This window comes from Dermochelys coriacea, chromosome 1 (genome assembly GCF_009764565.3).
Source record: "Dermochelys coriacea isolate rDerCor1 chromosome 1, rDerCor1.pri.v4, whole genome shotgun sequence".
Taxonomy (NCBI): Eukaryota; Metazoa; Chordata; order Testudines; family Dermochelyidae; genus Dermochelys; species Dermochelys coriacea.
Window position 1 is genome coordinate 96,372,580 of NC_050068.2, and position 17,007 is coordinate 96,389,586.

The window sequence follows — 17,007 nt, forward strand, 5'->3', positions numbered from 1 at the left end:
CTCAGACTTTGGGCTCAGGCCTAGTACCCTAGGTCAGACTCTAGAGTGGTGGAGGGGTCAAGCTCAACTCAAGCCGGGACCCAGGGTTCAAGCCCTGTTGCTTTGCAGTATAGACACAGAACACGCACACACCAGCTCAGGTCCTGGGAGTCCACCAAAAGTGTCCCACAATACCATGAGCCAACTTCTTTTGTCCTCTCTATCCCAACAATCTCTAATCAATTTGAGGGAAATAGAAGCAACCCCCCTTTGTTTAATGCAGCAGCTCAGCAAGTCAGCGTTTAACTCTTTCATTGTTTTCTGACAGCCGAGCTGCAAACACACCAGTAGAGAGCCTTCTGTGTTTGCAATGAAGAAGGAACAGAAGAAGTCTTTTGCAAAGCGTTCTGCTTCATGGTCATGGGAGCACATCCAGGTTTTGGTAAACCTCTAGTGCAAGGACATCAAAACAGTGGATTTTAGTAAAAATACCAGGAATGATCCTGACATGCCAAACCCATGAAAAAAATCACAGAAATTGGGCTTGTTTTTGGCTTAATTGGCTTGTGAGTTGTTTGGCTTGTTTTTGGCTTGTAGCTTGTTGCTGCTTTTTTAAATCATCAGCTCCCAGCAAGCAGGGGCATGGGGGGGGGAAGAGAGTCAGGGTGCACAGAAGGCCCACCACAGTCCCAAACTGCATGCCAGGAGGATCTAGTCAGGATCTCTAGAATTTTGAGGTTTTTAGGAATTGGCTTGTTTTGAAATGGGATTAGCTTGATTTTTTTGGCAATTGTGAAAGTCAGGGTGCTTATTTACCAGGTGAATGTTGGCAGCTGTAGAATGTTCACACATACTAGCAAAGAAGCTGGCAGTGTTGCAAATTTATCGGCACAGTAAGCAGTGCAGGGAGTGGATTAAGTGGGTCAAGACTGAAAAACCAGGGACTAAACCTCACCTTGCACAACTCTCTAATATCATGCCTATTTTATGAGGAGTTTGTCTTGTACATGGTTTCACTAATTGTACTTGTTCATGCACTTTTTTTTTTCTGGTAATGTAACACCAACAGACACTGGTCGCAGGCAGGATCAAACCTGGGACTTCTTGAGCTTAGTGCATGAGCCTCTACCGCATGAGCTAAAAGCTGACTGGCTGATAGCTAAGGCTGTAGAGCAGACTCTTTTTTTTTTTTCTCTCTCTCTAAATGGTCTTGGTGCCACTAGATGGGACAGAACACCACACCTCGGAGGTGTGTGGGTTACACAAGGTTCTGTTGTTACTGGTATGTTGGCATGGTAATGGCAGCTGGCCTGCCTGGCATTGGATGAATGTTGTACTCTTCTAATACCCTTTTATAAATAAAGCTTTTTATTTCTTCAAGAACATTTATTACTATCACTGCATCACATCATACAATGTGTACTCAAAATAATAAACATATGATCAGGGACAATTTAGGAATTAGTAAGTAAACACTATTCCTCCGTACAGTTAGCTACATAAATCCATACTCCAATCATTTCCTACATCAAGCCATACTGTGTATCCTACCCCGCCCCATTTCATAAGTGGTCATGTCATTCATAAGTATGTTGCATGGCAATCAACTCCCCACTGCTCCCATGCACTGAATCCCCCCACAATCAGTGAGCCCTACCCCCACAAGCATATTCATAAAGACATTCTTCCCCTTCTTCCATCAGGCCCCTTCTTTCATGCAAGCCCATAGTGTGGGAGCACAAAGTATCCCTGATTTGTTGCCCAGGTGAATCCAGCTCCAGCTGGATGTGTTAGCTGCACTTTCTGGCTGAATGTACTGATTCAGCAGCCCCTCCCTATCACAGGTCCGTTCGGGGGAAATGGCTCACCCCAGGCTTCACAAAGATTGTGAAGAGCACAGCACTCCACAGTAATGCGGACAGCATTGATGACATTGGAATCCATTGGGTCTGTAGACATCTGCAACAGGATTTCAATCTGCCAAAAGCACATTCAACAACCATTCTGTACCTCCTGACAGTGAAATTAAACCGTCTTTTGCCAGGGCTTCTGAAATCAGGGTATGGTTTTATAAGCCAAGGCAAAAGGGGATCTAGAGGGTCCCCCAGAATAATGGTGGGGACAGCAACTCCATTTATGACAATACTACTTGGTAGGAATAGTGTCCCAGACTATCCATTACTGTAGAATCCTGATCAGTGAAAAATCCTGGCATCATGAACTTTCCTAGTGCAATCCATGCTGACATTCCAAAAAATCACTCTCTGTGGTCCATGGGGGCCTGCATAGCAATGGAGTGGCACTCTTTGCGGTTTATGGGCTTGTGTTCCTTGAGGAGGGCAAACTATGGGCACATGAGTCCCATCAATGGCCCCCAGTGCAGTTTGGAAGACCCATTGTCTCAAAGCCAGCAATTACTTCAGGAATATCTTTTATGCCCACCCCCTTGGGGTAAACCACATGCCTGATTGTCTCAGAAACCTCTGCCACCATTTTAACCACAGTTGACTTTATAACACCAAACAGGTTTGCAGTGGATCTGTAGCAGTCTGGGTAGTCAGCTTCCAGAAGGTCATAGCATCCCACTGCTGGATTGGCAAAGGTTCCTCATGCATGGCAGACCCTGTTCAAATCCTTTCTTTCAATCATGTAGAGAAGGGAGTTGAACCTGGGTCTCCCACATCCCAGGTGAGTGCTCTGACCACTGGGGTAAAACTTAAAAGGTGGGCAGTGCCTCCTCCTCCAGCTACTTTGTGTGGAGTGAGGCAGGTGCCCCAATCTTTCTCACAAGAAACAACTCAGGTGCCTAAGCTGCCTGACTCCAGGAGAGGGGTTCCTGGCTATGGATAATGCATCCGATGAAGTGAGCTGTAGCTCACGAAAGCTTATGCTCTAATAAATTTGTTAGTCTCTAAGGTGCCACAAGTCCTCCTTTTCTTTTTACTAGAAATAGGTGTCTCTCTGCAGTCTAGACTTAAGCACTTATCTGTGTGAGGGGGTGGGGCTTAAGTCTCACCCCCTCTGGTCGGCATCTCCCATTGGCTGGTTTAGGCTGCCTAGCATGCTGGCTTTTGTGGATTGCATTCTAAAGTGCCTAGCCTTCCCATTCATTGTATAGGATCCTAAGTGCCTAACTCAGGCTTTGTGTTGTTCCAGTGATTTTCTACTCAACTAGAAGTTAGGTGTTACAATGCCTAACTTTCCTGTTGTGGATTTGGGCCACTGTGCATACAATTAGTCCCATTGAAATCAATAGGCCACCTCAGGCAAAAAGTTACTGGCAGGTGGACAACTCCTGGGGTTGGGAAGGGATCCCAGGTCCTAGCCCTGTGTCTCTTCACAAACACCAGCCCCCCCTCCTAGGGAGGTCATCATTAACCCCCTGGAAAAAGTACCTTATTTAACAATGGAACAACACCTTGATCTAACTCAGGCAAAGCCAGGAGTAAACCCAGAGAAGGATACCTAGCAGGATTTACACAGACTCCCTTGTCCCCTGTACAGCACAAGTCCCTCAACGCTAGCTAGACAGACACAAACTGTATGCCCCACAACTCCCCTTTGGTCAGTCTAAGCTGTATGCACATTCTGATACTGATATGCACTGTGAGCTCAGAAAGGTGTGTGCTGCTGTATGATTTCAGCTGTCCTGGTGACTCCAGGCTGTGTGTCTGTAGGGCTCCCCTTTGCAATCACCAGTGCAGCAGGTGGCTTTCCCACTAGCAGCTACTCCTTCAAACTCCACATCCTGTCCTTTGGTGTCAGTCTGCCCCTTGCTCACTGCCACTAGCAGTGGGATTGCTTCTGCTTTGTTCTCTCTCTCCTGCAGTGTGCTCATTGGCTCAAACCTGTCCAGGAGCTCTGTAGCCAATTTTGTTTCCTGTTTTGGAGTGGCACACCCCACTCCCAGCCAATCAGGTTTGATTGTACTGTGGGCAAGTCTGCAATCTTTGCATAATAGGATTACAGAGTAGCGGGGGAGGGTGGAAGAGGCTCTACCCAATCCCTCACACCTCACCGCTTAAATATACCTGTCCCCAGGTAGCGCTCCTGGTATCTAGGCTATCCTCAGCATAGCTGTATGAGCCAGGTAGGGGGACCCCTGTATTTGGGCTTTGAGACTGTCAGGCTGTTCCTGCCTCATTGATCTGTGCTCCCATTACTGTAGGGCCAGGCTTAGGTGCTTCCTCCCTACTTGCTACTACTTCTCTGCTCCTTGCCTCCCATGGAGCCAGCACTAGGGTCAGTTGCTTCCAGTGAGCCACACCACTAGTGAGGGCCCAGTGACTCCTTCTGGCCTGTCTCCTGGCTTCTAGAACTAGGCTCATGATCCTCCCCATTTTGTGGCTTGGGCTCAAAGTGGCAAGGCCACAGCATGCTCCAGTGGACCACCGTCTCTGTTCTATCTGCCGACACTGCTCGTATCTTGTATGCTGGCCATCTGGGGTTCAGAATCCCACAGACAATGTACAGTTCAGGGCCCCAGGCTGCATCCAGTTTGAAGCACCTTTGCTGCCCGAGTAGGATCTGGTCCCCCAGGACTAATGGCCTGATACCAGCATATCTGCGGTAGCCCCGTTTCTGCTCATCTAGCATACCTCCATTAGTGGCCACAACCCAGCCTGCCTCACTGAGGCTTCGGTGATGCTCATGGAGCCATTCTGGGGATCCTAGTTCCCTGGGGCTCCATGTTGGATACTGTAACAGGGTGCTGTGTGAGAAGCACTTAATCAGCCTCTGCCACTCCAGCCTCAATCAAAGGGAATGGATTGGGGCTGGTTGGATAGCCCTGTGTCTGTCTGGTAATGGGCAGTACCTGCCAGCCTCATTAGCCAGGCCTATAAAGGCTAGGAGGAAGCCAGAAAGAAGGGAGGAAGACAAAAGCTAGGCACATCGGAAGCTGGGAGTCTTCTGGTCTGTTGCTGGCTAGGCCTGCACTTGGCAAAGTTGGCTGTGAAACCTGTACATAAGTGGAAAGTGGTGGCTGGAAGGCAACTGTAAATAAAGTTGTTTATTGGTGTTGCAATCAAGCTGAGGCATTCCTGGCTGATGGGAGAGGGCAATAGGGGCTGAAACCAGAGGGGCCCAGCATGCGCCTTGCTACAGACACCCAGGGTCATGTCTATTGCAGCTGGCCATGCTTGCCAAACACTATTCACACATGTAATTGCTTGCAGGGTCAGAACCTTAGCTGTCATCCATCTTAGGTGATTGCAAGATAATTTGATCCATGCACTGAACTGAGATACTATTAAGTTACTCTCCCCACCCTTAATTGTTGCATATTTATTTCATATCTACTAGCTGTTACTAGTTGTTGTTTTACACTTTCACTTTTAATGCATTTTCCAATAATGTCACTGCAACAGACTGTTTTTGGAAGGAGTTTTCAACTACTCCAGAAGATAATACTGATGACACCCACAGTTGTTCAGTGAAAAATATAAGTTATACCTAAGGATCACTTCATCTCTCATTGAAATGCTACCTGGGAGGCAGAGGTGAAAGTAAGCCAGTCCGGTCCGGTCCGGCATACCAGCAAGAGCCAATACACCGTGCCAGGCCAGACCAGACCGGACCGGCTTCCCCGGCGGTGATTTAAAGAGCCCAGTGCTCCTGCCACTGTGGGGAGCCCCGGGCTCTTTAAATCACCTCCGGAGCTCCAGCAGCAGGGCTCGGGTGGCGTTTTAAAGAGCCTAGGGCTCCCCTGCTGCTGCTGGGAGCCCTGGACCCTTTAAAGCGCCACCGGAGCTCTGGCAGCAGGTCTCAGGTGGGGGCTCCCCGCAGTGGCTGGAGCACCGGGACCTTTAAATCGCTGCCTGAGCCCAGCTGCCAGAACCCCAGGGCAGTGGCAGCCGGGCTCCAGCAGGGATTTAAAATGCTCGGAGCTCTGCAGCGGCCACAGCCCTGGGTCCTTTGATTCACCCCTGAGCCCTGGGGCTCCCAGCCGCCTCTGCAGCAGGGTGATTTAAAGGCCCCAGGGCTCCCAGCGAGAGCCCCGGGGCCTTTAAATCGCCTCTTCCGGTTGAGGCCATGCCCCCACTCAGGACTCTGGTGTACCGGTAAATCCTTTAAATTACTTTCACCCCTGCTGGGAGGTAAAAACTACTGTTTGTTTGTTTGTTTATTTTTTTAAATAGACGGCAGTACTACTACATAACAGTTTAGGAGAGGCATTTAACATTCTATCCAACTGAAACTGCAAGGAGGGGCATTTAAAAAACCAGACATTATGTTCATGTCTGCTCCAAGTGTAATATTCCAATTTTTTTGGTGAAATTAAACATTTTAGAACAGGGGTCGGCAACAGAAGTGGTGTGCCAAGTCTTTATTTATTCACTGTAATTTAAGGTTTTATGTGCCAGTAATACATTTTAGAAGGTCTCTTTCTATAAGTCCATAATATATAACTAAACTATTGTTATATGTAACGTAAATAAGGTTTTTAAAATGTTTAAGAAACTTCATTTAAAATTAAATTACAATGCAGAGCCCTCCGGACCAGTGGCCAGGACCCAGGCAGTGTGAATGCCATTGAAAATCGGCACATGTACCATAGGTTGCCTACCCCTGTTTTAGAAGATTTGAGCTTTTGATCTTTCTGGAGACTGATATAACTGAGGTGGATGGCACACTGAAGTACAAAAGAATTAAGCTTCTCTCCAGAGGAAGGTAATAGCTCGGATCCTATTCAAACTTTTCAGGAAACTGGTAGACCTGCTGTTCTTTGGAAGCAAAGAAAGCAGCTGCTGTGACTTTTAATCTAATTAATAACTGTTCCAAAGGCTTTGCAGATGATCCCATTTTTAGCAATGCAGGAATTTTTAATTTGTAAAACTGGCCTAGTGACAATGACTCTCCTAAGACCTAAGGAGAAAAAGTGGTTCCAGCAATGTGATCACACTATACTCATCTTTTGGAATATAAAGGGTACAAAGTTATTGAAGCATTACCACAATACAAAGAGCCCAAATCTGCATCCAGAAATTGAACTATGCACAGGTTGCCTCTGCACCATGTGGCAGGAGATACTGCTTCAGTCTTGTGAAAATTATAAAGATGTACTATCGCTTTGTCCTAAAAATTGTCCTGAAGATCCTAACCAGTATTATAGAGTGTAAAAAGGATGACACCCCTCCCCCCCAGCTGATGTTGATTACAACTGGAGGGCAAACCAGATGTGAAGTTCACCAGATGTGATGTGCTTTCTGCTTTAATGGTTTGAAGAGTTAATGAAGAGTTCAGGTAAAACTAGACCTTTTTTATCTAGTTGTTATTCCACATGACTGTATTCCTGCCAAAACAATATGAATTATTTTTGATCTAGGATTTAATAGGACACACTATAATATGTTTCACTAGGTCAATGTATTTCATTTACTTTATTCTCTTTTACCTGCTCATTTTATGATTCTAGCAAAGTAAGGAACCTTGTTGGTTGGGAAAGATTTATTCTTTATAAACCTTCACTACTTAATGCTGCATGGGGCTTGGATCCTGCAAAGATTTATACACTGACCTTTAAGCAGGTCAGTGGGATTATCTACATGCTTGCAAGTGCATCAGCACATCCATTTGTTCAGGATCAGACCTAAAAAAATTTTCTCTTAATATTTCTTCCATTATTTTACTAGGAATAGCTGTTAGATTTACAGGACATTGATTGTCAGCATTGCCTGAATTTCAATGAACAACTTGCAGTGGCTCAGCCAGGATCACTGCCAAAACAAAATTTTACAAGACAAAATCATTTCCATGCAAATTCAAGCCAGAGTGCTCATCTCTTCTCCGTTCATTTATCTAATAGTTCTGATTGTCCTAAACCTTCAGATAAATTCTGCTTTAGTCTTCTGAAATGACACATAGACAAATGACCAGAAAATTTCTTTTCATGGCCAACTTTCTCCAGATTAGGTCTGATTTAACAAAATAAACTCAAATCCCAACATACCAATCTCAACCTTTTACTTACTTTTTTCCTGTATGTAGATATCAAAAACACTCACCAGCCACTAAAACTGTTCTAGACTTTCTCCTTCTTTCATGTGCGACCTACCTATCCATACTCAATTCACCTAAAAATAGCAAAACCTTTCAACATATTTTAACAGGACCCTACACTATTCTGTGTTAAAATACATAAGTGTCCATCATCTAATCCCATAGGAAATACCCAGAAGTAAACCTGGCACCCAGGTGACAAAAATCTTTGAAATAGCTCACAATAGACAGAGCTTGACTCCCTCTGAAGTCAGTCAGTTGCAGAACTTCCACTTAATTGACTTCAGGATCAGACCTTGTACAGTTTTTTCTCACATTGGATTTCATCATGAAAGATGTTGAGCATTCTCAGCTCTTGCAGGACTTCAATATACACAGCAGGTTATGGGATCAAGATAAACTTTTGGAAATCCTTGTTTATAATCAGACCCTAATCTTAATATTCCCAGGAGATAGCATTCCATAGCAAAGGTAAGAATTCCAGAGCTTTTTTAAAAGACCTTTTCTTACACAGGTGGAGTCTGGAGAGTTGGGGGGCAAAGGAGGGTGTCCCTCCCCCCCCAAACTGCAAGCCTCAGGGGCAGGCAGCCTGAATGTGCAATGCAATGAGTTCTGCACAGGAAACAAGATGTGCTGCTCTCAGTTTGTGCCCTTGAGGCAAGGAGTCAGAATTTTGTTTATAAACAGAGTGATTAACAGTTGATTAAGATAAGAAGACTTAAGTTAAATGATCTGTTCCAAACTTGCTGAGCTGCAAAAAGTAAGTAGCCTAAATGATAGAAAATAATTGTAGATTTTTCTACAATTGTTTCAGTTGTTGTATTCAAGAGTTTGTAACAAAGTTACTAATATCTTTCTTTGAGAAGACAACTGATTTTTCAGACAAACGAAATGCCATAGAGCTAATCTACCTGGATGTCAGTAAGGCATTTGATACAGATCCACATGAGAAATTATGAGTTAAATAGGAAAAGATGGGGATTGTTGGACACCATCAGGTGATCGACGGACATCTATTTAGAACACATCACTGGGCATTGACAGTACCAGGAGGGATGAGCCAGAGTGCCGATGAGAAGCAAAATCAGAAAGTAACTGAAATATTTCTGATTTCAGAGTAGCAGCCGTGCTAGTCTGTATTCGCAAAAAGAAAAGGAGTACTTGTGGCACCTTAGAGACTAACACATTTATTTGAGCATAATCTTTCGAGAGCTACAACTCACTTTAAGCTTTCGTGAGCTACAACTCACTTCATCCGATGAAGTGAGCTGTAGCTCACGAAAGCTTATGCTCAAATAAATGTGTTAGTCTCTAAGGTGCCACAAGTACTCCTTTTCTTTTTGAAATATTTCTCTGATGGATTATATGTACTAAGGGACAATTTATCCTAAATGCTCAATTACTGAGGGACAATACACTCATTCCCATATTTGCTTTTTACAACCAACTATTGGTATAGTTTTTCATGAGTGATATACCCGAGTTTTCAGATTTTAATATCTAAACTGTACCATTAATTTATTCACCTCAATTTGGGTTATTGCAAATTATGTACTGTACATATCTCATGACTTTTTAACCAGATTTTGCACTTTTGGATAATGTAAGCACTACACCCAGATGTACAGATACTTTTTTAAATCTATGTATTATATAATTTTTAACATTAGTTTTAATAAAAACAAATTAATCCAAGAACGGAAAGGTGGATAAGGAACTGGTTAAAGGGAAGACTACAAAAGGTCATACTGAAAGATGATCTCTCAGGCTAGACTAGAGGAAGGTTACTAGTGGAATTCCTCATGAATCAGTCTTGGGACAACCTTATTTAACATTTTTATTACTGACCATGCTACAAAAAGTGGGAGTGTGCTAATAAAATATGCAGAGGACACAAAGTTGGGTGGTATTGCCAATACCGAGGAGGACTGGAATATCATACAAGAAGATCTGGATGACCTTGTAAACTGGAGTAATAGAAATGGGATGATATTTAATAGTGCGAAGTGCAAGGTCATGTATTTAGGGACGAACAACAAGAATTTTTGCTATAACCTGGGGACTTAGCAGTTAGAAGTGACAGTGGAGGAGAAAGAGCTGGGGGTTTTGGTTGATCACAGGATGACTATGAGCCATCAATGTGATGTGGCCTATGAAAAGGCTTATGTGTTCCTGGGGTGCATCAGGCGAGATATATCCAGAAGAGACAGGGACGTGCTAGTACCATTATACAAGGCTCTGATGAGACCTCTTCTGGAATACTGTGTGCAATTCTGGTCTCCCATGTTTAAGAAAGATTAATTCAAACTGGAAAAGGTGCAGAGAAGGGCTACTAGGATGATCTGAGGAATGCAAAGCCTATCTTATGAGAAGAGACTCAAAGACCTTGGCTTGTTTAGTCTAACCAATAGAAGGCTGAGGGGAGATACGAGCGCTCTGTATAAATACATCAGAGGGATAAATACCAGGGAGGGAGAAGAGTTATTTAAGTTAAGCATCAATGTGGACCCCAGAACAAATACATATAAACTGGCCATCAACAAGTTTAGGCTTGAAATTAGACGAAGATTTCTAACCATCAGAGGAATGAAGTTCTAGAGCAGCCTCCCAAGGGGAGTAGTGGGGGCAAAAAAACCTAACTGGCTTCAAGACGGAGCTTGATCAGTCTATGGAGGGGATGGTATGATAGGACTGCCTACAGTGGCATGTGGCCCATCAGCGACAGCCTGCAGCAAAAATCCCCAATGGCTGGAGACAAGACACTAGATGGGGAGTGCTCTGAGTTAGTACAGAGAATTCTTTCCCACATTTTTCACCTTCTTCTGCAGCATGGAACCCTTGCAGGTTAAAACTAGTGGTGAATTCTCTGTAACCTGAAGTCTTTAAACCATGATATGAGGACTTCAGTAACTCAGCCAGATGTTATGGGTCTATTACAGGAGTGAGTGGGTAAGGTTCTGTGGCCTGCAATGTGCAGGAGGTCAGATTAGATATCATGATGATCCCTTCTGACTGTAGTAAGAATATCTGAGTAAGAATATACATTACAATTTTAAAGCTAACCAGTGTCCCATAAGTGACTTGCCACAAGATGTCAGAACATGTTAGCATTAGAGCTGAGTGCGTCTAATATTTATTTCATTTTCTTTCTTGATATGGGAATTAGATGCAATGCTCCTGTCAGATATTTCTAAGTTATCTGCAAAAACACTAGAGTTTTCAGTTGCCTAAGTAACCACTGGAATCACGGTTAAAGTCCCCTCTCCCCTAAATCTGAAATGGTTCCCCACATGGGCAGGCACGGAATTTGTTTCCCCCACCCTGATCCCCACCTGTGGCCCCGTTGGCCTGACTGGAGCTGCTCCCCCAAATATAGAAGTCAAACTACATCTATGGTTTCTTATGTGCACAATTTTCAAGCATTTCTTATCTGTCTACCTGTGCTAATGAAATAGCACTAGCATCAATCAGCTAGAGGTAAGATTGCACTAGACAACCCAAAGAAGAAGAAAAAAATTAAAAAATGGCAGCTCTGAGGAAAGTAAAGCCAGATAGCTTCAAAGACTTAAATGGAGCTGACAACACTAGCTGAGGATCTATCCCCAAAGTTAGAATATAGACTATCAGCCAGATTCACGAGAGTACTTAGGCACTTAAGTCCACCATTTAGGCACTACTGCCATTCTCAAAACCTCAGCTGCCACCCAACCCAGCAGACACCTAAGTCCCCACCAGTGGGCATGCGCAAAGCTGTCTAAGTCCTGATGTTACCCCACAGTTAATGACCTACTTGGAGCCCTAGCACAAGCCAAAGTCTCAATGAAGGATTCTTAAACTATATATCCCCCACCTAGCTCACGAGTGGGGCCCAATCCTGTAGGCATTCTCACAGCACAAATAAGGATTGGGCCCTGCACAAAATACAAAAGTGGGACAGGAGTGTGTCCCAGAAGAGCCAATAGCCCGATAGTTAGGGCACTCAGCTGGGATGTGGGTTCAAGTCCCTGCTCCAAAACAAGCAGAGCAGGATTTTTCAAAAGAAGGGGCTGACCTGGCTTAGGTACCTAACTCAAGAGAAGGGTTTATAGCTGGGAATGTGGGCATGTCTGACCCATCAGTTAGCTCCCTAAGCTCCATACCAATGAAAGTTAGGCACCTAAATGACTTTGAGGATTTGAGCCCTAAACCCCATCCCTTTCATCTGCACTTTATTCCTGGTTAGCTTGGGTATCTCTCCTCTCAGCTTGCTGGCTTCTGAGAATCCCTTTTTTAGGCATTTAACTCTTTCCATGCATTGGATGGGGAAGCAGGGCACCTAACTCAGGACTGAGAATTCTACTAGGCAGCAGGGCACCTGCGGGGGTTGGCGTTGCAACACCTACATTCTTTTATGAATCTGGATCTATGTACAGAGAGATTCTCAGAGCACCCATGTAACTTGGCTGAAAGTGCTGGAAAGAAAAGCAAATCCACACTTCAAACAATGTGTTCCTCCTCCTTTCCTGATGGAGATTGCACTTAGCTGAGCCGGTGAGAATTCAATATTGTTACTAATTTATCACACTAGCTACCCTTCATTGTAAACATGCATGTCCTACTTCCATTGTATCTAAGATATACTAGGAATTGAAGAAGATAAGTCACAAAGTACGAATCAAATAGCTGGGAATATGCCAAGGAAGAATATTTTCTTTTAAGAATGAACTAATTGACTTGAAGTATATGGGAACAATTACAAGTACCAGAAAGGATGTTCAGACCAAACACTACTTCTTTGCAAAGAGCATATCTTATGTATTCGTGATTTTTTTGAACTGTACCTTCAATGGATATGAAAAAGGAGATTATAGTGACATCTGGTTATAGCTATGTAAATTGAAAGGCCTCTTCCTTCTGTGCCCACTCTACATCAGTTTAAAGCCACATTAGAGGAATACCCGGAATGTGTGTACGAAATAATAATGGCTTTAGTGCAGCATTATCCAGAGGGTTGTACAATAATCTGGAAAATATTTTTACTTAGTCACTTTCTGATCTCTCTGATTTGGTGCCCGCACTGTATGCAAGGGAGCAGAAGATCAGGATTGTTAACAGTGTTCAGGCAATGCCAGAAAGCAAGTGATGGCTCACAGATCTGACAGTGCCAGATGTTATGGAGGATACAGAACTAAGGGAAGGATCATTCCTGGCAGCAAGAACAAAAAGAAATAAGCTCTTTAATCTGTTCATAAGAATGATGAGTTATGCTCACTGTTTTGCTGCTGCCTTACATCTAAAAAGAACCAGTTAGCAGAATGAAAATCTATGAGGTGTAGCTCTTTCTTAATTGTAAATAAAGAAACCAGTATTACAGAGACCTTAGGGCAATCAGTGTGTGAGACACAACTGGGTATAGTAAGGGGGCATGAGCTGCAACATACTCACTACTGTTACTGCTTATGCCTCTGTGTCTATTACATCACATCCACGGGATGGCTAAACTGCTCAATGTCATCAAGAGTAGGGACTGGTATTTGGGTAAAACTGCACTGGCTGCAACTCAATTCAGAAGAGACATATTAGTTGTGGGAACCAAATGGAAGAAAAGGCAGAGTTGTCAGCTCCTTCTATTGAGGGAGTCTGATCACCTTCTGTTAATAAGGTTTGCAATCTGGAGATCCTGTTAGAGCCACAGCTGCTTCAGTATGCTCAGGTAGGAGCAGTGGCCACGATTTGCACATTGAGAAAGTTTCAGATTTTTCTTTTGTATACAGACCTTGCCCCAGTGCTCCTGGTCCTTGTCACTTTGAGATGAGGCTGTTTCAATGCATTGTGCATGGGGCTGTTGCCTTTACACACAACCTTTTCTTATGCAGAATGTGCCAGCCCATTTGTTACAGGGTGTTTTGCATAAACAGCAGATGAATCCTATACTTCATAATCTGCAATGGTTTCTTTCATAATGACAGGTTTCAGAGTAGCAGCCGTGTTAGTCTATATTCGCAAAAAGAAAAGGAGTACTTGTGGCACCTTAGAGACTAACAAATTTATTAGAGCATAAGCTTTCGTGAGCTACAGCTCACTTCATCGGATGCATTTGGTGGAAAAAACAGAGGAGAGATTTATATACACACACAGAGAACATGAAACAATGGGTTTATCATACACACTGTAAGAAGAGGTTTCAGAGTAGCAGCCGTGTTAGTCTGTATTCGCAAAAAGAAAAGGAGTACCCGTGGCACCTTAGAGACTAACAAATTTATTAGAGCATAAGCTTTCGTGAGCTACAGTGCACTTCATCGGATGCATTTGGTGGAAAAAGCAGAGGAGAGATTTATATACACACACAGAGAACATGAAACAATGGGTTTATCATACACACTGTAAGGAGAGGTTTCAGAGTAGCAGCCGTGTTAGTCTGTATTCGCAAAAAGAAAAGGAGTACCCGTGGCACCTTAGAGACTAACACATTTATTTGAGCATAAGCTTTCGTGAGCTACAGCTCACTTCATCGGATGCATTTGGTGGAAAAAGCAGAGGAGAGATTTATATACACACACACACACACAGAGAACATGAAACAATGGGTTTATCATACACACTGTAAGGAGAGTGATCCCTTAAGATAAGCCATCACCAGCAGCGGGGGGGGGGGGGGGGAAGGAGGAAAACCTTTCATGGTGACAAGCAAGGTAGGCTAATTCCAGCAGTTAACAAGAATATCAGAGGAACAGTGGCGGGGGGAGGGAGAAATACAAGTGTTCTCCAACAGAACCACTAACCCAGGAACCTATCTTTGCAACAAAGCCCGTTGCCAACTCTGTCCACATATCTATTCAGGGGATACCATCATAGGGCCTAATCACATCAGCCACACTATCAGAGGCTCGTTCATCTGCGCATCTACCAATGTGATATATGCCATCATGTGCCAGCAATGCCCCTCTGCCATGTACATTGGCCAAACTGGACAGTCTCTACGTAAAAGAATGAATGGACACAAATCAGACGTCAAGAATTATAACATTCAAAAACCAGTTGGAGAACACTTCAATCTCTCTGGTCACTCGATCACAGACCTAAGAGTGGCTATACTTCAACAAAAAAGCTTCAAAAACAGACTCCAACGAGAGACTGCTGAATTGGAATTAATTTGCAAACTGGATACAATTAACTTAGGCTTGAATAGAGACTGGGAATGGATGAGTCATTACACAAAGTCAGGTTTCAGAGTAGCAGCCGTGTTAGTCTGTATTCGCAAAAAGAAAAGGAGTACTTGTGGCACCTTAGAGACTAACAAATTTATTAGAGCATAAGCTTTCGTGAGCTACAGCTCACTTCACTCTCCTTACAGTGTGTATGATAAACCCATTGTTTCATGTTCTCTGTGTGTGTGTATATAAATCTCTCCTCTGCTTTTTCCACCAAATGCATCCGATGAAGTGAGCTGTAGCTCACGAAAGCTTATGCTCTAATAAATTTGTTAGTCTCTAAGGTGCCACGGGTACTCCTTTTCTTTTTACTGTAAGGAGAGTGATCACTTAAGATAAGCCATCACCAGCAGCAGGGGGGGGAAAGGAGGAAAACCTTTCATGGTGACAAGCAAGGTAGGCTAATTCCAGCAGTTAACAAGAATATCAGAGGAACAGTGGGGGGTGGGGTGGGGGGGGAGAAATACCATGGGGAAATAGTTTTACTTTGTGTAATGACTCATCCATTCCCAGTCTCTATTCAAGCCTAAGTTAATTGTATCCAGTTTGCAAATTAATTCCAATTCAGCAGTCTCTCGTTGGAGTCTGTTTTTGAAGCTTTTTTCTTGAAGGATAGCCACTCTTAGGTCTGTAATCGAGTGACCAGAGAGATTGAAGTGTTCTCCAACTGGTTTTTGAATGTTATAAATCTTGACCTCTGATTTGTGTCCATTCATTCTTTTACGTAGAGACTGTCCAGTTTGGCCAATGTACATGGCAGAGGGGCATTGAACCAGTTGGAGAACACTTCAATCTCTCTGGTCACTCGACTGACTGCTGAATTGGAATTAATTTGCAAACTGGATACAATTAACTTAGGCTTGAATAGAGACTGGGAATGGATGAGTCATTACACAAAGTAAAACTATTTCCCCATGGTATTTCTCTCCCCCACCCCACCCCCCACTGTTCCTCTGATATTCTTGTTAACTGCTGGAATTAGCCTACCTTGATTGTCACCATGAAAGGTTTTCCTCCTTTCCCCCCCCTGCTGCTGGTGATGGCTTATCTTAAGTGATCACTCTCCTTACAGTGTGTATGATAAACCCATTGTTTCATGTTCTCTGTGTGTGTATATAAATCTCTCCTCTGTTTTTTCCACCAAATGCATCCGATGAAGTGAGCTGTAGCTCACGAAAGCTTATGCTCTAATAAATTTGTTAGTCTCTAAGGTGCCACAAGTACTCCTTTTCTTTTTGCAATGATTTCTGATTCATTTCCAGGGGCAATTTAAGGTGTTGGTTATATATTATAAACTTAAATGGTTTGAGTCCTGGGTCACCTCAAAGTCATTTCTCACTGTACCACAACCACAGCCATTAAGAGGACCTGAAGTCCTTGATCTAACAACTCCCGGTCTTGAGGGAGCTGGACACAGAGCATTTTCAGTGAGGGGTTCTCAGCGGAATACATTTTCTGCTTTCCCTTGTCCAACCCTGATTTTTTTGAATTTCATGTTATGCTGCAAGGTCCAGTTATTGTCTTCCCAGGCTTTTCCTAAAAGTGAGGGAAAGAAGAGGAGGGGCATCAGTAGTAGAGTTCTGGTTTTGGAGACCTCCAGAAGATCTGAGAAGTCTCAGCTATTTAGACAAGGGTTGTATAATGTTGCACTTTTGTATGCTTGTGCCCAGAGCATGATTTGGGTATATTTAAAAACCCTAAATAGATATAAAAAATTAAGTTAAATTCTGTCAAGAAACATGCGTGTCCAGCTCCACATGACATCAAGCGTATTTAAACCAGGGAGCGATGCGGGCCTAGGGATGTGCTGACCGCCGCTTCCCACAGCCCCCATTGG